At 53.9% G+C, this 22,243-nt stretch overlaps 1 long non-coding RNA gene across 1 annotated transcript; it reads left to right on the top strand.

The window, feature by feature from the left end:
* Positions 1–298: 298 nt before the first annotated feature.
* LOC122457626 lies at positions 299–19,560 on the top strand. The gene is made up of 4 exons (XR_006277263.1): positions 299–447; positions 10,851–10,858; positions 10,921–10,927; positions 19,550–19,560. It is a non-coding gene; the product is annotated as an uncharacterized LOC122457626 (long non-coding RNA).
* Positions 19,561–22,243: the final 2,683 nt, after the last annotated feature.

Below are 22,243 nucleotides of genomic sequence, written 5' to 3' on the forward strand. Positions count from 1 at the left end.
CCCCTGGTTCTTGTCACACAGACAGAAAGCAGAAGACCAGAAGTCCAAAGTGCAGGCAATGAGACGTTTATTGGGGTTAGTTCCAAGCAAGCATATCCATCCCTCTACACGTTGGCAAAGTCTGTTCCCCAGTATTCCATTCCCAGCTCTGACGCCACAGAGCATTTACCCCGTGTCCCCCTTCCTGCTCCAATGCCACAGAGCCTTGCCTGTGTCCCTGTTCCCCATTCCCAAGTCCTACCTCTTCCTTCTTAGCAGGCTCAAATATATCTGCAATGCACCTCCCTGGGTCCACCCTTTACAACTTATGGTCATGTTCCATTTTGGAGGGTCATGAGTCTGGGGTCTTCGTCCCACCTCTTTTATATCCCATGGGAAGGGTAAGGAGCGAGGTTGTGTTCTGGCCAAGGCCAGGCTTTCCTTTGGCTTTTAGTGTTTCTTATTCCTGTTTCCCCCACATTCCCTCCCAACTGGTTGCTTGACCTTGCCTTGAGATAGGAACTGAGGCAGTCTTCAAGTGTGTGATTGTATATTATATACCTACTGTGCTCAGTAACACTAAGTGTTCTTATCTGTTTCCATTATACCAACAAACCCATCTGGCTAAGCAGAAGCGACATACACCGTGTCTTTGTTCACACATATTAGTAAAGGTCCCTTTGTTCACATAGATTAGTATAAGATATAAGAGTCTCAAAACGTCAAACCTAAAATTCTTTCTCAGGCTGGCAAACAAGCCTATATACTAACACCAACCATTTGGGAAGTTTCCTCCTGACTTCTCACAGTTAGTGTGTCACAGAGCATGAAGGTTTATATCTATTATACATACCAACAATTAAATTTCAAACAAGTTATTTAGGTTGCAAAGTCAAGCACCTAACTAGTCAGGAAATGCCAAAATTTAGGTTTCCCGTGTAATGTTAATATTCTCATAGTGGTTGTTTTGGAGGAATTTCCTCGGGCTTTATGTTTTAGGAGAAAAAGGAAACCCAGGCCCCTAATAAGGAATGGCATGGCTAGAAAACAACAGAACGCTCACTCCCCCACACAATGTAATCTACAAATGAATGAAGGTACCTTGCCTCATTTGAAGTGCTTAGCCACTGGAACAAACTACAAAGGAAGTGTGGATTCTCCATCTCTTAAAGTCTCCAGATCATGACTGGAGGCCTTTCGGGAAGATGTGCTTTAGCCAAACATAAGTTACTGGGTTTGGTGCAAGGTAACTGGGTGAAATGCTCAAGGCTGTGTTATACAGAAGGTCAGACTAAATCATCTAATGGACCCTTCTGGCCTTAAATCTATGAAGTTGAAAGTTTCACTGACTTTAACATGAGTGATTATTCATCTGAAAATTCTTGCCAGAACAAGGGTTGGGTGTTACCCGCTATTTAATATTATTAATTTTTCTTCCATTTACAAAGTTTCACACCCAGTCAGCATGCAAAAGAGATACCATGTGACTCAGAAGACCAACCACACCACACATATGCATCCGATGAAGTGAGCTGTAGCTCACGAAAGCTTATGCTCTAATAAATTTGTTAGTCTCTAAGGTGCCACAAGTACTCCTTTTCTTTTTGCGAATACAGACTAACACGGCTGCTACTCTGAAACACACCACACATAGTGAGTAGTCACAGGACACAGGCTGCAAACATCCCATGAGCTGATCCAAATTACTCAGCGACTAAAAACATGGGATGAAAATCAGTATCAACTCCTTACCACAAAAGGGGGTTTGTAGCGGGGTCATATTGGAAACCTGGGAAGTGGGTGGGCGCAAGCCCACTCACTGCTAAAGGCCCTTCCCCCAGCCTAGCGGATGGGACCACTGGACCCAGGGGCCAACTGATTACAGGGGACAACTAATGAAAAAACGGGGATCGGAGTGAAGGTCAAAGGTTCAAAATGAGGAGACCGGATGGGGACACCGAGCAGAGAACCCCGGACCACGCCCACTGCTCCTCAAAGCTGTCGAGGAAGCCAGTGGATGCTGCCCAGTGGAACTCTGCCCGGATACGTGACACTAGGGAGGAATGGAAATAGACGAGGGGGTGCTCTGCGACTGCGGAGCCTAACATCCTCCTCCGGGTATTATAGATGGAAACTCTGGCCAGAGCCAGGAGGAGGTTGATGAGGAGGTCTCGTGACTTTGTGGGGCCACAGATAGGGTGTGCAAAGAGGAACAAGTGTGGGGAGAAGTGCAGCCAGAGCCTCAATAAGAGGATCTGGAGGAGCTGGAATAGGGGCTTCAACCTGGTGCATTCAAGATAGGCATGTGCCAGGTTCTCCCTCATGCCACAAAAGGGGCAGGCCTCAGGTGTAGGGGTGAACTGCGCCAGGTGCACGCCCATGCTCACGGCTCCATGAAGGAGCCGCCAACTAATGTCCCCGGGGGGTCGTGGGACCAAGGTGGAATAAAGGCTGCCCCACCGGGCCTCCTCACTCTCTCTAGGTGGAAGGTAGTCCCGCCATTTGGTGTCGGGGTGGGACACAAGGGTGAGGAAATGCAATGTATGGAGGATGAGCGTGTACAGATGGTTTCTGGGCGCAGTTCGAAACCGGACCGGCTGCAGGGTACGCAGCCGGCTCGGACTGTGGGAGCGGGGAGGCCAGGGCGAGGGCTCATGGAACAGGGGCCGGAGAAGAATGTCCGGAGGGCCAGGGGTGAGGGGTGGACAGAGAACGCCCTCTCGCAGGGCTTGCCGCAGGAAAGCGAGAGAATCGGGTGACAAGGCAACCTTCACCTCCTGGAGTATGCACCTAGGGGTCGGAAGGGTGGAAAGCCCAATGCGTCGTCCGAGTGCATGGGGCTCCACCCAATCCCCCCTATTGTAGTCCAGGAGTTCTCCAACTCTGTTGGTTTCTGCAAGGACCAACCTCCGACACACCAGGCCAGAGCTCTTGACCCAGTTGACCCGGGCAGAGGAGGCCACCGAGTAAACGGCCTGGCAGGCCTCCACCTGCACCAGGTCGTCCGAGTCCTGGACCATGAGGAGCACGTCATTGGCATACGCTGACAGGACCAGCCGCAGCTCCGGCTCCCGAAGCGCCAACCCCATCAACCTCCAGCGGAGGAGACTGAGGAAGGGCTCGATCGCCAGAGCATACAGCTGGCCCAAAAGGGGGCACCCTTGACGTACTTCCCGCCTGAAGCTGACCGGCTCCGTCAGGGTCCAGTTGAGCCTGACCAGACACTCTGTGTCGGCATACAGCACCTGCAGAAAGCTCACAAACTGAGGCCTGAAGCCGAACGCCCACAGGGTGCCTAGGAGATACCCATGGTCCACCCTGTCGAATGCCTTCTCCTGGTCCAGGGACAGGAGGGCCAACAACAAACCATCCCTAAGCTCCAGCTCCAAGAGGTCCCAGACCAAATACAAGTTGTCGAAGATGGTCCAGCCCGGGACGGTGTAGGTCTGGTCTGGGTGGATCACATCCGCCAGCACGGACCCCAGCTGCAGCGAGATGGCCTTTGCTACAACCTTGTAGTCTGTTGAGGAGAGAGACAGGATGCCAATTCCGTAAGTCATGGCAGTCCCCCTTCTTTGGCAATAAGGCGAGCACAGCTCGCCTGCACAAATGAGGGAGGACCCCTCTTTGCAAGGATTCGACCCAGACGATGACAAGGTCTGGGCCGAGGACGCCCCAGAACACAAGGTAGAACTCCACGGTCAGCCCGTCCATGCCCAGAGATTTATTAGTGGGCATGCGACAGAGAGGTTTCGAGAGCTCAGCCAGAGAGAGAGGTAGCTCCAGCCGGTCTCGGTCGCCCGCGCTGACTGTCGGGAGTTCAGTCCAGAGCACCCTGCGGGCATCAACATCGGTCAGGTCTGGGGAGAAAAGAGTAGTGTGGAAGGCCCTGGCCCTTCCACGCATCTCCTCCGGATCCGTGAGGGGGGTTCCGTCCTCCACCAGGAGGCAGGTGACATGCTTTTTGGCCCCCCTCCTTTTCTCCAGGGCATAGAAGAAGCGGAAGCTGCGATCAGTCTCCCAAAGGAGACGGATGCGGGATCGAATAAAAGCGCCCCTGGCTCGATAGTCCTCCAGGGCCTGGAGCTCCTCCCGCTTCTCCCAGTATGCTGCGCAGAGGGGTGGATCCTCGGGGCTGGAGGCGAGACGCCTCTCTAGCTCTAAAACCTCCCGCTCCAACTGCCCTATCACCGCATCCCTCCGCCAGGTGGCGCCCCAGGTGTAGTCGCGGCAGAAGAGCCATGCGCGCACCTTCCCCACATCCCACCACTGCCTCGCCGAGGGAAAGGCACACCGCTGCCCCCGCCAGGCCAGCCAGAACTCCCGGAAGGATGCCACCAAGCCCACGTCCTCCAGCAAGCTGTTATTAAAATGCCAATAGACCGGCCCCGGCCTCTCTGAACTGAGAGAGGCTGCCACGGTCACCAAGTGGTGATCCGAGAATGGTGCCGGCCGGACGCCGGAGCCATAGGCTCATGCTAGATGGTAACGCAAAATATAAATGCGGTCCAACCGGGAGTGGCACGACCGATCCCCTCCACCCGGACATAAGTAAAGGTAACATCATCATCCGGGTGGTGGTCATGCCAGACGTCCACCAGGGAGTGATGATCTACAATGCCCCTGAGGATGCCTGCGGCTGCCTGTGATGTCTCCACTCCCGAGCAGTCCCGGTCCTCGAAGGTGGTATTGAAGTCCCTGCCCAGGACCAGGCACTTGTGAGGATCCAGAGTGCCAAGGAAGGCCAATGCCTGTTGATAGAAATGCCCTCGTTCCGGGCTCGCGTTCGGGGCATAAATGTTGACCAGATTGAATCTCAGCCCCTCCACACAGGCCCGGACGTGCAACAGGCGACCCGACACAACATCGGCAACCCTCAGCTCCTTGGGCCGTAGCTTAGGGGAGAACAGGGTGGTCACCCCAGCTGAATGGGCGCCGAGGTGGCAAAAGTAAACCTTGTCCCCCACTCCAGCAGCCAGCTAGCCTCGACGGCTGGAACCCTGTGGGTCTCCTGCAGGAAGATCACAGAGTAGCCCCCCTCCCGAGGGAAGGGGAGCACCTGGCTCCTGCGGAGACCCACGCTACAGCCCCTGGTGTTCAACATAGTAAAGATGGTATCCTTCATAGGGAGGGCTGGGGTGAATCCTCACGGGCAGGGCAATCGACGGCCTCCAGCGGGCCCCGCAACAACCCATGTTCGACTCCAAAGGTCATTAGGGAAACTGCGAGGCCCTGCCTCCCGATCCCTCTCCCCCCCCACAAAAGGCCCTTCACGGCCCGGAGGACACGATGGAAGTCCCCCCAGCACTGGAGGGCGAGCTGCACCTTGCCCTGTGAGCCACAAGTGGCCAGTAGAAAATGGCACAGCTCTTCTCTCAGCGTAGAGAGGGATGCGGCAGCCAACCCACTGCCGTCCTCCGGTGAGGCCCCTAAAAGATCTTTGCGGCCTGCAGAGACGGGCAGGCATGGAGCAGAACCCCAGCGTAGTTGCACCGGGCAGCCCGTCCCCATCCCCGGCACAGGAGGGGGCGGCGGAGGGAACAGTGCAGCCCCCATGATGCTGGGAAAAGGGGACACGAAAACCACCCCCTGAGAATTGTCTGTAGACAAAGGAAACGAGACAACCTCGGGGGCGGCAATAACATGGGCGGTGGCGGGGAAAGGGGTGAGCGACTCATTGGGGACGGAAATAGGATCGGGGCGGGGGTGGGACCAGGGACATGGACAGAAGAAGAGGCAGGATCAGGGACGAGGGCCAACACTGGGACCAGGGCAGGAAAGGGGCCAGGAGCAGGGGCAGGAACAGGAACGGGGACACTGATGAATTCACGGTCCCCGACAGCCGGGCTATCGGGGTGCGGCTCGTCTTGGCCGGGATTGGGGGACAAATGGACCAGGGCTAGAGAGGGGCCTTTGCTGACGCCAGGCACGGGAGCTGTGAGAAACACGTCACCCGCAGCCACGGCGTCAGGCACTATGGAAACTTCAGTGGGGCCCCCCTCCGGAGGGGAAGCCAACCGCTCCGTCCGGGTGGTAGAGGGGACGCCCACAGGCTCGGAACCCGACCGCTCGGCATCGGCCATGGCCTCTACGGGCTCAGCAGCCTCAAGTGAGGTGCCATCCACGACCGGGCAAATAGGGAGAGCCAGGGGCGCCCCCAGGACCAGAGTAGGGGCTACAGTTGGGAGTGAAGGGCAAGGAGAAGGAGGAGAGGGCGGTGGAATTGAGCAACCCCCCAGATCAAGGCCCACTAGCTGAAGGGGGTCATCCTCCCCCTGAGTGACCAGGGTCAGACCCAGGGCCTCGATCTCCACAAATATGGAAGTAAATTCAGTCCCCGCAGCCCCAGATCCTCCCCGCCAGAAACTGGGGCAGTAATAGCCCCGCTATCGACAGTGGCGGGGGGCACAGGTGGCAAAGGATCCTGGGGAACTCCTACAGATGCCTCCTCGGGAGGGGAGTTAATAAGGGGGGCAGTGACACCTCCATCTGCTGTCATGGCTGCCATAGTCGGCATCTCTTGCTGGGCTCCATCCGCGGGCGTGGCAGAAGATGTAACATCATCAGCCCCCACAGCATTTTTCGGGGGGCCTCCTCTCCCTCTTCATCGGAGGGGAGGGATCGAGCCTGCTATTCACGGGCGCCACACTTCCCCCGGACGAGCACCCAGCCCTCTGAAGTGGAGGTGGAGGGCCGGTCAGCACGGGCAGGGCCAGGGGGCAAGGGCGATTGTTTTGGGGCTCCGGGCGGCAAGGGCAGGGCAACGGGAGGAAGGGAAACCTCCCCCTGAGGCGCGTCCTCTCCCTCAGCCGGCAGAGGTCTTGTCGTCCCCTCCTCCACGGGAGGAGGGGCAACGGCAGTGGCAGCCGGGCTGCCAGGGTCGCCAGCGATGACAGGGCCGGCGCCCTCCTGGGTCTCAGGGGTCCCAGATGCTTCTCCAGGCCGTGCCGGGGTCAGTTCCTCCGGACGTGCCCTGTCACCCGGCAGAGAAAACACTGGGCCTCCCCCATTAACTAATGGACCCGGTAATGGGCCCCCTGATAGGGCACCAAGAAGGACCCCTCGAGCGCCACCCCGCCACGTGTCGCCGGCGGCACTTGAATCTGCACCTGCCGGTGGAAGGACAGAACGTGGCGGAGGGCGGGGTCCTTGCAGCCCAGCGGGAGAGGGCTGATGACAGAGATGGGTTTCCCCAGGGTGGAGAGGGCAGGCAACAGGGCAACATTGGGCAGGAAGGGCGGGACGGAGGACAATATCACCCGTACCCCCAAGTTCTCCAGAGGTTCTAGGGGAACGAACATGCCCCCCACCACCATGCCCTTCTCTACCACCTCTTGAGCGGCGGCCTCTGACGCTAGGAAGAACACAACCTTACGTACATCTTGGAGGCCACCATGACGGCCATGGGCCCTACCACCCTTGCCAGCGCCCGCACGTATGTTTCCACGTGGGGCGAGGCAGACACCAGGAGGCAGCGGATGCCGTGCCTCCTGGTCAGCAAGGGGAAGGGGCCCCGGCCACCAGGAATGGCACCGGAGGCGACAATTGGGGCAGATGGTGCAGATGCGCCCCCAGAGCTGGTGGAAGGAACGGCTGTGGAAGAAGGGGCCGCGGCAGATGTCGGAGCCGCGGCAGGGAGGGCAGCCCCGCCAATGGGAGATTTTGTTTTCTGGGCAGGGCCTTTGCCCTTTTTATTCCCCTGGCCCTTTTTGCCAGCGGAAGGGGCAGCCATGGCAGTGGCGGAGTCTAGGCTAGTGGTGGCCGAGAGGGTAGCCGCTGGAGTGGGCAAGGGTGATGGCAAGGGAGGAACTATGGGAGCAGTAGGGGCAGGAGCAGGGGCAAGGGTGCGGCTAGGGGCAGGGGCAGGGTCCTCCTCCATAGTGGAAAGAGGCAGGAGGAGGCCCTAAATCGGGGGTGGGACAATGGAGAACTGCTCCTCCCCACTAGACGACAGGCAGGGGAGGAGGGTCCAGCAAACAGGGTATTGGGAATAGGGAAGTTGGGACAGGGCTAACCACTCCTCCCTGCTAAACTGTATGCAGGAAGGAGGGTACCAGCATGGGCGTGGGGGGGAACTGTAGAGGGGCACTGGGGGAAGGGAAGAAGCAACCACTCCTCCCCGCTAGGCTGCAGGCAGGGGAGGAGGGTGCTAACAACAGAAGGACAAGGGGACAACAAAGGAGAGGGGGACAATCACGGGCACAGGGTGGGGTGCCGGCTCCTCCGGCTGCACTCAGATGGGGAAGGACTATGGTAGCATCAGGGGAGGTGCAGTGACCAGGGTAAACAACTTAAAAAGGGCGGGGGGGCACAAGTGCTTCAAAAGAGGACATGGGCACACCGCACTGTGGGTTGGGTGGGACAGGGGTCAGCGGTAGTCAGGGGGAACAGCAAACAACTGAGGGTGGGGCAAGTAGAGCACAAAGGGGGGACCAAACTCTTGGGGAAGGGCAGGTCAGGCAAAGCAACAAACTTGCAGGAGTTGGGGAGGGGGAGGCACACCAACAAACCCAGCAACCTAGGATGGGGTCAGGGTGGGACAGGCAAACAACCAGGGAAAATTCTCCGGGGGGCTACGGGAGGAAAAAACTGGGCTGGGGGGTAACAGGGAGGCCCCCCACCCAACTGCAACTGAGGGAGGGGGACCAAGTCCAAACAAAAAGGGGGGAGTGCACCCACGAGCGCTTGTGGGGCTCACTCCAGTCCTTGCTCGCTGCTGGAAACAGTCCCGGGTGGTGGTGGGCAAAGAGGCAAGCAGCCCCGTCGAGGGGCGAGCAGCAGGTGTTGAGGGTCAGCTGGGTTGGTGGAGGGGGCAGTGGCAAAAAGGGGGGGGAGTGGTGAAGGAGGATGTGGCAGGGGGCAGCAGGACTGGGGGAGGGCTCCACGCCTCTCCCCCAGCCCCCCACGGCAGCAAAAGGCCACCACCACCCCAGGAGCACAGCTGTTCAAGTCACTCAGTCCAATAACCGACCCCCTCCACAATTCCTCGCAGCGGCCTTCCTCCTCCTCCCCGAGGCAGCCAGCTTAGGAGGAGCAGCAAGCAGGTGGCGGGCAGCCAGGTGAGGACCAGGCAGAAGAGGTTACAACAGTGGTGGTGGTGGGGTCCTCGCTTCTCCTCCCTCCAGAGGGATGGGGATGGGGGGGGCAGGCCGGCAAGCCCCCCCAGCAGCAACAGCAGCAGCGGCGGCTCCCAAAAGGGGTCCTAGCCAGCAGCGGCCCTCCAGGGAGGGAGGCAGAGAGCTCCAGCCAGCAGGGCAGCCCAATCAGACTGATCCTCTCTCCTGTAGCGGGGTGGTCACCCACGCCAGTCATGAAAGGGTTAAAGCCAGCCTAGGGAGAGGGCTGGGGCTATGGGGAAAAGCCCAGGCTGATTAAGGGAGCAGCCGCAGCTGTGACCAGCCCAATCGGGCCCAGCTGGCCCCTATAAGAGGCTGTGAGCCAGGAGCCCAGCCAGTCTTCCTCTGCCTGTAGAGGGAGAAGAGCATGGCTACAAGGTGCCAAGCAGGACACCCAGACTGGAGCCGGGCTGGGGAAGGGCTAGCAGAGCTGGGAGCTCCAGCCTGGAAAGCCTCAGGCTACAAGCCAAATAGTTGCAGAGGGGCAGCCCATGGGTAGGTGGAGGTCCAAAACCCCCTCACCTGTGATGAGCGGCGTGTATGCTGCAGTCTGCCCCCAATACAAGGGGCTAAGTGAGGACTGGCAGTAGCCCAGACTGAGGCAGGGTGGGGGTTCCCTTGGGTGGGGACCCCCAGAACCTGAGTGTGTGGGGGTACTGCCAGGGGGGGCAGCAGTCCAGAGAAAGGGGCACTGGGTCCTGGGAGGGACAGGGAGGCTGGTGGTAAGGTGGCTCACCGGCCTGCAGAGGGTGCTCCGGTGGCTGGATGAGTTAATTCCCAACGACTACCAGCAGGAGGCACCGCAGGGGTAAGTCTGAGCCTTTACAAGGTTGTGTTTCTAAAGAGCATTATTCTGAACGGAGTCTGGTGGTAGTAATAAAAAGAGAAGGAGACATGAGCAGGGTGGGTTGTTAGCCTTTTCCAGCTCTTCTGTAAATTCCCTGGGGGTGTTATGATGCAGACTGTGTACACATGTACTATGGGATTTGTTCATTATGATTGTGTAGGCAGATCTTGAATACACCTGACAACCTAAATGAGCCTGTCCCAGTCTATTCTATACAGAGCCTTACACCATGCCCATTGCTGTAAGGTTGCCAACTTTCTACTTGCTCAAAACTGAACACCCTTGCCCCGCCCCTCCTCTGAGGCCCCTCCCATGCCACGCCCCTTTTCTGAAGCCATGTCCCCACTCACTCCATCTCCACTTGCTCTCCCCACCCTCACTCACTTGCTTATTTTCACCAGGCTGACTTGGGGCTGGGGTGCAGGAAGAGGTGAGGGCTCTGCTGGAGATGCAGGCTCTGTGGTGGGGCCAGAAATTAGGAGTTCAGAGTGCAGGAGGGGACTCCAGGCTGAGGCAGTGGGTTGGGATTGAGAGGGGGTGAGGGCTTCAGCTGGGGGTGTGGGGTGGGGCCAGGGATGAGGGGTTTAGAGTGCAGAAGTGGGCTCCAGGGTGGGGGTGGAGCCAAGTTTGGAGTAGGGGAGGGGGCTCTGGGTTGAGGTAGGGGGTTGGGGTGTGGGAGGAGGTACAAGATCTGGGCTGGGGGTGTGGGTTCTGGGGTGGGGCCAGAAATGAGGAGTTCAGAGGGAGGTGGTTGGGGCCTGAGGGAGCAGGGGCAGGGATGCAGGCTCTAGGCAGCGCTTACTCAAGAAGCTCCCGGAAGCAGCAGTATGTCCCCCCTCCAGCTCCTATGCAGAGGTGCAGCCAGGCAGCTCGGCGTGCTGCCCCGTCCTCAGGCATCGGCCCTGCAGCTCCCATTGTCCATGGCTCCCAGCCAATGGGAGCTGTGGGGCGGCGCTTGGGGCAGGGCAGCGTGCGAAGCCCCTTGGTTGCTCCCAAGCGTAGGAGCCGGGTGGGGGACATGCCACTGCTTCCCGAGAGCTGTGCGGCATGGAGGCTAGCAGGGAGCTTGCCAGCCCCACTGCACAGCACCGCCAACCAGACAGTCAACGGCCCAGTGAGCGATGCTGCTGTTTTTTTCAACCAGGTTTTCTAGTTGAAAACCAGATACCTGGTCACCCTATATCACCACAGTATCAGCACATCTTCCAGTAACGCATTAAACAAGGTGACTGATATCTGTCACATGCTCAAGCAAAATCTTAAGCATCAGAAAGTCAGCTGTGCAAGTAACATACTGAGCTGGGCTTCCACTGAAGCAGGGCCAAAAACTCAGAGTTCAGCTAAACTTGCTGGCCTTCACCCACACCACTGAGGGCCGCATTTTCATGGAGCCGAGAGGTGGAAGGGACGGCAATGTCAAGATGGGGGAGGGGCACATGGGAAGGGAAGGAGGCTGTGAATCGATTTGTTTCATTTTCTCCACCATTTTTTTGGCTTTGTTTCGACATGGAAAACTATCTCGTCTAAATAAACTTTTCTAAATAAGGTGGAGGCGTCTTTCCCCTCCTCCATCTTTCTACCTTCCTGGGGATCAGCAATTCACATCCCTTCAGGTGGTAATTAAACAGCAAAGAAAATTAGCATCAATTCTAGCAATAGCTCAGAGCCACTAAATCCCCAAGACATTCCTTGGCACTTGTTTACGGTTCAGGCATCTGCTGAGATTGTTTCTTTCTATCCATCTATCCCTATGAGCTCCCCTCTGACTCTCTCAATTGGTATTTCTTCCTGTAATGAAGACTCTAGCCAAGAAGAAGAGGAATTAACCCACACAGAATGGGCTCTGCTGTTAGCTTGGCAAACTCAACCAGTGAAACCACAGGTAGCGTTTCATACAGCGTGCAATCCATCCCAAATTCTGTGGGGTAGTCCTGTCCCAGTGACACGGACTCTCACCACTCCTTGCTGGGCTGCTCCAGATAATGTTCTGGAGTTGGTGCAAAGGTGCGCCACTACATCATGGACCGATTCCTATTTCAGCCATGTCCCCATCTTGCCCCACGATGTCATGCAGGACATAAGGTGGACACCAAACTGACATCTTGACCGAGAAAGAGAACAATGGTGGGTCATCTTGACATGTGACTGGCTTTCAGTGTTGCAAGCAGCCAACAGGGGGTCTAGCAGAGTGGCTGCCAGCCTAGAAGAGACACTTGGAATAGGATGTTCGGTTCAGGTCATTGACTAAATGGAGGGTGGTCAGAAGACAGAGGAGCAAAACTGATCAGCGACATAGAGGAAATGACTTTGGAGGAGAGCTCCAAAGAAGCAAATATGTCTAGCTTTGCCTGAGTGACAACTAAGGTTGGGAGAGTGAATTGCAACCTACCAATATCCAAAGGATCTCAGCACCAAGGAAAAAGAGGAATTATTCAGGGTGGTACAAGCAGGTTAAAATTAGAATTCGGAGTAGAATCTTCTCCCACTGAAGTCAATGGGATTTTTATCATTGACTTTAAAGATAGCAGGATCAAGCTGGCTGGATGAAAATAAGGGGGGGGGGGGGAAATCTAGGCTGAATATCAGGAAAAGGTTCCTGACAATGAAAGGTGTAGGGCTGGGGGCCAGTCTCCAAGGGGAGAGGTGGCTCCATCCCAAAACTAAACTGGACAAAACACTAGTGAATTCTCTGTGTTGAACAATCCTGCTTTGGGGGAGAGAGAGAGAGTTCTAGGCTTTTCCACCTCTAGACTGCGCAAACTCTGTCACTAGAGAGAACTCCCCTCAAAACCTTAGATTCATTCATTGGCCACTATTGTACAGCTCTGGTGAGTTCTCACACTGCAGTGCCTATGGATAGGAGATACTAGTCTCAAAGTCTTGGTCTTTGTACTCCCTGATTACGGTTCAGACTACCTCCAAGTCCTCCCAGGAGTGGAATCAGACACAGACCCATCATGCCGGTCGCACCTTGCCGGTTTGTTCCCCACTGGGCAGGTACAGCAAAGGCTGGTATTTGGGTCAGTGGGCTGCCTCCAGCATCCGCTCTTTGAGGCCAGCTCAGCATCCCCTCTGATACCCCAACCCTGGAGTGTAAGATGACTTGATACTCCAGCTCCAGGTGGACAGGTCACTAGATAGAACTAGAGGAAAAGGGCAAAGTTGCTCAATTCCAGAACAGAGGCAAAGGTTGGTAGCAGGTCCATTTAGATGCCAGAAAAATCAAAGATTCAGAAGCAGCAATCTGGGGGAAGCAGTCGGGTGTCAGCACTTGCTAAATGCAGCCAGATACTGGTGCAAAAGGCCTCAGGATGTCAAGAGACATGACTGGAGAGAAAATAATAAGAGCTCCGTTCAGCTGCGCTGAGCCAGGCATGAATGAAACCGACCCAGCCTGCAGAGGGGGAGGGGATGAAAGATGCCCAACTCTATTCTTGCAAGCACTTCAGGAGCAAAAAATCTTTGACCACCACTGAGGTAGCTACAGAGTTCAACTCACCCCTGGAGCCATATCACTGGCTCCCACCCACCCGCTGCTCATGTGGAATCAAGGCAGTTTTAGAAGGTCCTCAGATGCCGCAGTGATGAGGGCCATATACATAGACATTTCAGTGCCCCTTCATGCACCCCAGGAGAGGATTTACAGCTCTAGTGCTAGTCCAGCCCCCTATTGCACAGGCCTGGCATTTCCCATCTTCCAGCCACTTTGTCCCTGAATTTCTGATTGGTGCATTTCCATGCCTTAGATGGGCCCTGTTACCATTGTGTTTCACGTTCCATATGCTGGGTAATAACAGGCAAGGACTCAGTGTTTTTTAAAATGAAACCAGCTCTTTATTAAGAGAACTATTTACAGAGATGCTGAAACTGCACCTAACATTCCAGCCATGTGCACAGAGACTGACTTTCTGGTGCCTCCTCTAAATTCTTCTCTTGGGCACCTGTGCATCTCCCTCTGAGTTCCTACATATAATATTCCTTACCACACCCGTGTGAGGCATGGCAATTACCCCCCTTGTAGAAATGGGGAAGAGAGAGGTAGAGCATAGACTTGACCCCACATTTTCTAAACCCTAAACTAGTGCCTAACCACTCAACCATCATCTCACCTGCCTCTGTGACCCCCTCATAATTAGTTCAGTGATCAATTCATCATTTTCTCTCTGTATGAAGTATAATATAGAACTGCACCAAATTCAGATCAGAAGTCAAAAGTTTCTCAATCACCTGGGCAGGAAAAAAATCATCTGCAAAAAGCCATATCACTCAGCCATGCAGATCATTCCAAAAGGATTTTTCCCCATATTTCCAAATTAACTCGCCTTTCAGTGGAGACCAAGCCATGAGAAACGTCATGCAAGAAGAATCTATTTTTTTTCCCAAAAAGTTATAAGCTCCTGAAAGAGACACTTAACTCGACAGGGACTATTTAGCCGTAACTGTCACTTTGCTAGTAATCTGCCACACTAGATAGTGACTCTGATATACTGGGCTCAGAGGAGAATTCCCTTCATTGTTCAAAGGGAAAATAAGGTGAAAAGAAATCTAAAAGGGCTGCAGTATGAGATAGTGATCAGGTCAAGAGATGAGGAATCAGGACTCCTGGCTCCTATTTGTTGACTATCAGAGAGCGAGTCAGTGACAGTCAACAATGAGCTAAGCTTCAATTTTAAAATTTGGGTGCCCTAAACTAGGAACCTCAATCCATATTTAGGAGCCTAAACTTTGAAAATGGCCTTCGTCTCCCTGTACCTAGTTCCCCACGCTGTAAAATGGGGATAATTATGTTCCTATCTCACAAGGGTTCATTGACTAATATTCATAAGGGCGGAATGTTCAAAAGCACCTGAGTCATTTAGGAGCACAAGCACCACTGGCTTTCAATGGTCCCTAAGCTACTTTGGCACATCTGACCACTCCACCCACAGCGCTGTGAGACCTTCAGCTGGGAGGCACGATAGAGGTGTCAGATATTTAGCCTATTCTATCGTTTACTTCAGCAAGAGAAAAAAATTCCCTGGGGGAGAAGCATAGAACTCCAACAACCAAGGATAACCTTAACTCTGCCCTGGCAGCCATAGCTGCTGTGCAGCGCCAAATGAGAACACATTGCTACAACTGTCCACCACTCACTACTAACAAAAAGGCTCCTGTCTGAAACAATTCTGTTGCCCTATCCCTGTTGTATAGGCCAACATGCTTCCCTACTTTGGTTAATAGGGGGCAACTCCCAGATGAAGATGAATTAGCTTATTTGATGAAATTGTACAACCAGTGGCCAGGGCTCTCTCTGGGCCGCTTTGAGGAGCGGATGCAGGGCATTGAGGCTGATAAAGGGACCAGCCATATCTAATCCTTCTCAACAGGAAGAGGATGGAAATGGATTGCCAGAGAATTCTCCCCAGCCTTGCTAATGACACCTCTAACAGTCCTGAGGTGCCCAACTGGAGCCAGGGTTTAATGGGGATGTTGCAGAATGCGCCAGAGCAGCTGTGTATGTTGAAGTGCCATGTGCTGTAATCCCGATTGGGAGGGGGGGGCGGCAAGTCCATGGGGAGGCACCAATGTTCAACTCGGAGCTTCTCCCAGCTCATGAGAATTACAAATGTAATAGCTGGAAAAGCTGTGCTGGATTGCCTGGTTGCTTGATCTTCTGCAGGGCTGGTCCTGGGTCATTCCCAGCAGATGTGCCCTCCATTCCTCTGGGTGTAGTGAAAGGATGGATCAGTCAGTCGGCTCCTTTTGCCACTCAAAGGGATGTTTCTCCGGCAGCCAGGAGCTGCAAACTTCAATCCCTCTCCTTTGGATAGCTGATACAGCATGTAGCCACCGTGCGCTGGGGCTAAGGGGCATGCGTTCCTCTTCCCACAGCACTCTCTGTTCTGAAGTCTGGAAAGATCATACATAGCAGGATGTGCTGACCCATGGCTGCAGATATCCCATGTCTCCCCTGAAATACGCCCTCCGTGGGGAGAATCCAATCCTGCCTAAAGCACCCCAGCATGACCCTGGGACCCTTTGCTCTGGGCAGTGCTGGCATGTTTTGCAGCAGGGTTGAGGCACCAGAAGCTTGCTCAGAGTCTCCAGTCCTGAAATGCAAAGCACTGGGACTCCTTGTGGGCACTGAAATGCTTTTTGACTTGCTCGGAGCCCTCTGTGACTCCACCACAGCTGCCATAGGCACATATCAGGGCCCGCTTCTTCTCCTCTGGCAAGACTGGCTTTGTGCCTTGGAGAGACCAGGCAGCACTAATGGGATGGGGGCTCCACTGTGGAGCAAGACACAAAGCATTCAGAGGGACACCGGTTCCCCTTGACCAGGCGAATGTAACAGCCTCTCGCTCTGAGTGTGCAAACACATCTATGGCATTAGAGGCAGGCACTGCAGAGCAACAGAACTGGTTGAAACACAGACCTTTCTATTCAGCGGGAAATTCTGACATTTCCAAATTGGTTTTCATTATGAATCGGCATAATAATGAAAAATACAAACGTTTCCTGCCAAAGGATTTTTTTTTAAGTTTCATTTTGGGTCAGTCGTTCTGTTTTGATAAACTCGAAATGTTTTGTTCTCACTTTGGCTTCTCTCTTTTATGTTGAATTATAATTTACAAAACAAAATATACTTCTAAATGAGAAGGCCTTCCACCAGGGACAATCTAAATGCTCTGTGCCAATTAGGAATGGTTTGATCTTGTCAGTATACTTTTTTTTTCTTTTTCTTTTTTTTTTCAAACATTCTGTCAAAATTGACACCTGCCTGCAGAAATGTCTGTTTCAATGAAAGAGCATTTCCCAGTGGAAAAACCCTCCATCCGAACATTTTCCACCATCCCTACAGAGCAAGGCTGTTCCTACGGCTTTCAGTGCCGGTGCAGAAATTAGCATTTGCTGCCCTCTACTGTGCACCTTCTGCTATTTCAGCTCACATGTAGCACCTTCCCAAGAGATCTCCTGTTCCTGGAGGAGAAGGTATCACCTCTTTATTCCTTCCCATCCAAGGCCTGGCATGAGGTCACCCCATCCTAGCACCCAAGGAGGGCTTGATCCAATTGCCTCTGCGGTTTGGTATTGTCACCTTTGCATCAGAGGGCATACACCAGATGAGGTCTCCCTGTTAGCCCTTGGCTGAGCCTGCTGCCCACCGTGGCCCTCCGTCTTCCCCCCACGTGTGCCCAGATCCCTTGCCAGCTGTTGGTCCCTCTCTCCAGCAGTAGCCAATCCCCTCCCTAACTTGCCCATAGGGCTGAGTTCCTCCCTCTTCCACTTTTCCTTCCCATAGTGACCCACTCTGGCGTATGCGTGCTTTCCCTTCCCATGACTAAACCTGCACCATCCCCAGCACCCTGCTGGTCCCCTGGCTAGAGATCAGATTAATAACTGGTCACAGCCAAAAAGCCTTCTGCATACACCTGAGTACAGGCTGGTATCATAAGGGTTAATTGTGATGACAGTCAATACAGCTTGCCTGTTAACTAACAATCACTGACACTCAACAGGAGCCTCCTGAATGGTGTGAAATCGCCCAGATCCAAAGACTAAATGGAATCACCTCTCCACAGACCCCCTCTTTGAATATGTATGGCTGCAAACCTCATGTACTGTGGTAACAGGGATCATGAAGGAATTCACTCCTAATGAACCATGTTCTAAAGACTCAAGCTAAACTCCAAAATTTGGAGTCACCCTTCTCTGAAATTACTTGTTTAATGTTGTCACTGAGGTGAGCTCCTCTTCTGAGGATGGCTGCAGATGTCTAGTCCGTAGTTTTTAGGCCAGGGGCTGGGTTAAGAGAACAATTTCTTTGGGACTATTAACTAGGCTTGTTGGTTACACAAGGAAGTAAAGGCTTCCTCATTGCCAGATTTGCTGAGAGCAGAAAAGGAGGGACACCTGTTAATATTCTTATTTATTGTGATGGCTCCTGGGAGCCCTAGTCCTGGAGCAGGACCCTGTGTACAAACACAGAATGTTGCAGGATGCTTTGGTAACACAATGCACCTGCTTGCATCTCACACACACACACGCACACACACACACACGACCCTGAATGAGCTGGAGAGGAAGGAGCTAACCAGCATTGGGTACTTGTGTTACCCAGTTCAGTAGCCAGTTTGTAGAAGGATCTACTGCAGAAGGATGCTGTACAGATTAAAAAAAAAAATCTCACGCATTTATTGTTTGATGTGTAAAACCTGGGTGTCACGCTTTGGGGTTTCCATTCAGGCCAGTAAGGGCCTGTATCGCCCCTCGTCCTGAAACCCTGAGTGCCTTAAAATGCACTGCTGCTGTATCTCCCCATCGGGACACACCCAGCCAGCAGTTCCTTTACTCCCATCTGGGTCACCTAGGCCAGTAAACAGTGTGAAACCAGATCTCTTACCACCCTGAGTCTGCCCTGCTGTCAGTGGCGCTCTGGCCCACAGCTACCCTCCACTGTGCCAGTGTCTTACCACACTCAGCAGCTTTTTGGGCTTCAGCACATTTTAGCTGTTTAACAGACACATTCAGCACTGACTCAGTTTCCCCCCTTGACTGCTGAGTCTGGCTATGGCAGGCTTGTGCCTAAGCCCTGGGGTTCAAGCCTGTTACATCAAGAAATCAAACAACCCATCAAAGAAAAAACCCTTCCTACACTACCAATCCCTGAATAATCTTTAGTGTCTATAATGGCTCAGGCTACAGGCTCCATCTACCCACATCTGCTTATCTGCTAGCCCCTGATCAGACACTCCAGTCTGTCCCTCCTGCATGGGCATGACTTGACCCTCTTCTTCTGTCCAAGCTGCCTGCGTTTGTCCTGATCTGCAGGCATCTGTTGCTCCAACTCTGCCTCCTCACTTTGACACTGGCCTCCAGCTCCCTCCACCTCTCCTCCACGGTACCTTTTCTGCTGCAGCTCTGGACCTCTTGCCATTGCTGCTACCTCTGCTGGATTGTCTGGGACCCACCTGCTTGGTCTCCTGCATGCTCCATGGGAGAAAAAGGGACCCACTCTGGCCTCCAGTTTGGAGCAGATGCCCCAACCTGTTTCAAGGCATATGAGTGCAGCTAGGCCACTAGCTCCGACTGCTTCTAGCCAACTGTTGACGGACCTCACTGTGCACATGGCTCTGCTAACTTCTTGGAGAGCTCAGCCACTGCTTCTTTGCTTCCCCGGCTTTTTCAGCTGCTAACTCATCTTTGCACTTGGCTTCCCTTTGTTCTGTTTCCCTGAAATAAACAAGCAGAAAAAAATAAACCTGACCTGGAACCTTTCTTTGACTGTTCCCAGCCTTTTCTCTGGAGAATCACTTAAAATTATTTCACCAGGTCAACTAGCTAGCTGTGTGTCAGTCCTGTTGGACAATATACATCATGCTTTGGGGCTCAACCCAGAGCGGTGAGAAGCTGTCACCACTTGTTCTGTAACCCCAAGTGTCTTCAAATGTATGGCAGGCCTGACGAGCCGCCGACACAGAGTAGTGAACCACCAATGGTCCTTTGGGTCATGCTGTGCCCAGCAGACACCCCAGCGTGAGAGGTCCAAGTGCAGGCTAAGTCAGGAGTCGCTGCAAGCCAAGGCCTTACACCCATGTCAAGGCAAGTTAAATGAGACCACAAGCAGCCCCTCCCAACACCCAGGAGAAACCAAACATGTTCCCCATCCCCAACCCTCCAGGAGACAACCTGAGAAATGAGACTGTCCTCAGGCTGTGCTCTGAAAGGTAACAGTCTCCAGCTTTGCTGGGCCACGTTCCAGACCCCCTGTGAACACTCACGCCCCAGTCACTCAGGCCTAGGGCCTCTTTGCAAAGCAGCTCAGCCAATCTCAACACTCACAGGAGCATGTAGGGCAGAGTTGGGCAAACTTCAGCCCATGGGACCACCTTGCCAGGCCCTTGAGCTCCCGGCCGGGGAGGCTAGTCCGGCCCCTCCCCTACTGTCCCCCCTTCCATGCAGCCTCAGCTCGCCACGCCACCAGCACCCTGGCCTGCCACTCCTGCCAGGCAGCAGAGTGGCGTGGCTGGCTCTGGCCGTGTGGCTGCGAGCTCCTGCCGCTCTGAGCGGCATGGTAAGAGAGCGTGGGGGGGGGCATTGGATAAGGGGTAGGGAGTCCCAGGGGTCAGTCAGAGGACAGGGAGCAGGGGGCGGTTGGAGGTTCTGGAGGGGGCGGTCAGGGGATGGGGGGGGATTGGATAGGCATGGGAGTCCTGGGCAGGGTCGGGGCAGTCAGGGGACAGGGAGCAGGAGGGGTTGGATAAGGGACAGGGGGTCAGGGAGTGTTGGATGGGGGTGCGGTTAGGGGATAAGGAGCGGGGCGGGTTGGATGGGTTGGGTTTCTGACAGGGGTAGTCGGGGGCAGGAAGTGGGAGGGGTGAAGAGGGGCAGGCCAGGCGGTTTGGGGGGCACAGTCTTCCCTACCCAGCCCTCCATACAGTTTCACAACCCGGATGTGGCCCTCGGGCCAAAAAGTTTGCCCACCCCTGACATAGGAGAAGAGGGCATCTGGCCATTAGCCAGGACCCAAAGCGTAGAAGGTTTTGTGAGCAGATATCAACACCTGGGCAGGTACCCTGGGCACTGGTGCACCTCGGTCCCTCCTATGCACTGCCTGTGGCACACGAGTTGAGTCTCCTGAGGGCTGTGATACTTTAGTCTAATCCAGTAGTTCTCAACCTATTTACCATTGTGAGCCACATATGCAACCCACAATGGGTTATGTGGGCCAATTCCAATACTACCTGTATGGCCTTGGGGATGTCACGTGGGCCACAGCTGTGTGCTGACTGGGCCGCTCTGCAGGTTGAGAACCATTGGTCTAATCCAGCACAGGGGTACGGGGTGGGCTGTAGTGGGCCTGAGATAGACAGAGCCACCTCAATGAGCTGGTGCCCCCTTCTGCCCTGAAACTCTATGACCTTGAATTGCACCCAGGAGAGAACTAGAGGCTGGTACAGGAGCACTGAGCTCTGGCTTCCAAGGGGCCTTGTAGGGGACCTCCATGTACAGTGACTTCAGTGGCCTGGAGACATAATAGGATGCCTCTGTCCCCAAAAACTCCTTGGCTATCCAGAGTGCCTGCATCCCAGCAGCAGAGGGAGGCAGAATCCACAGAGAAATAAGACGATCTTCCAACCCATTTATTCATGCAACTACTTCTCTTCTCTTCAAGGCAAACAAATGAATAACAAATGTTGTGTTGAGCAAAGAAGATTAATCTGTATACAGAGCGTTTTACTATGGAGGTGGTGGTCTCCGCTTCATACTTAAGGCTGAGGTTTGCATTTAAAGCAGGATTCAACCTCTCTGTTATGGCTGAAGGATAAGCCAGCCTCTCCCCAGAGTTCCAGCTGTGTCCTGTGAATGCCAAACGTGTTTTCTGAGAATTAACAAGGAAAGCCATTAGTTTCAAATGAGTCAAAATTAAAAAATGTCACACCCTGCCTCAGATCATAGTGGTTTTTTTCTCCCAAATGGTTTCTGTTCAGAAATTAGCAGAAAGTGAAACTTGAGTAGATTTAATGCAATGGGTGTCATAGAATCACAGGGATGTAGGGCTGCAAGGGACTTCCAGAGGTCAGTTAGTCCACTGCCCCACACTGAGGCAAGATTAAATATACATAGGCCATCATTGACAGGTGTTTGTGGAATCCCTGCCATTGGAGGTTTTTAAGAATAGGTGAGACAATCTCCCTAGATAAATGTTCCAGAGCTTAACTAGCCTCAGAGTTAGAACATTCCTCCTAATATCCAACCTGATTCTCCCTTGCTGCAAACTAAGATGATCTTGACAAACTGGAGACATGGCCTGAAATATATAGGATGAAATTCAACAAGGACAAAGGCAAAGTACTCCACTTAGAATCAGTTGCACACATGGGAAATGACTGCCTCGGAAAGAGTACTGCAGAAAAGGACCTGTGGGTTATAGTGGACCACGAACTAACTATGAGTCAACAATGCAATACAGTAACTCCTCACTTAACGTCCTCCCGCTTAAGATTGTTTCAAAGTTATGTCGCTGCTCAATTAGGGAACATGCTTGTTTAAAGTTGTGCAATGCTCCCTTATAACGTCGTTTGGCTGCCTGCTCTGTCCACTGCTTGTAAGATTTTGTGGAAGAGCAGCACCTTTACAAGGGAGCATTGCAAAAGTTCCTCTTCTCCGCCTCCTCCCCTTCCCCCTCCCTCCCAACGCTTCCCCCACGGCCAAACAGCTGTTTGGCGGCGCTTAGGACTTTCTGGGAGGGAGGGGGAAGAGTGGGGAAGTGCCACGTCTCCGCTTCTCCCACTCCCTCACAGAAAGTCCTAAGCGCCCA

This window comes from Dermochelys coriacea, chromosome 27, assembly GCF_009764565.3.
Source record: "Dermochelys coriacea isolate rDerCor1 chromosome 27, rDerCor1.pri.v4, whole genome shotgun sequence".
NCBI lineage: Eukaryota > Metazoa > Chordata > Testudines > Dermochelyidae > Dermochelys > Dermochelys coriacea.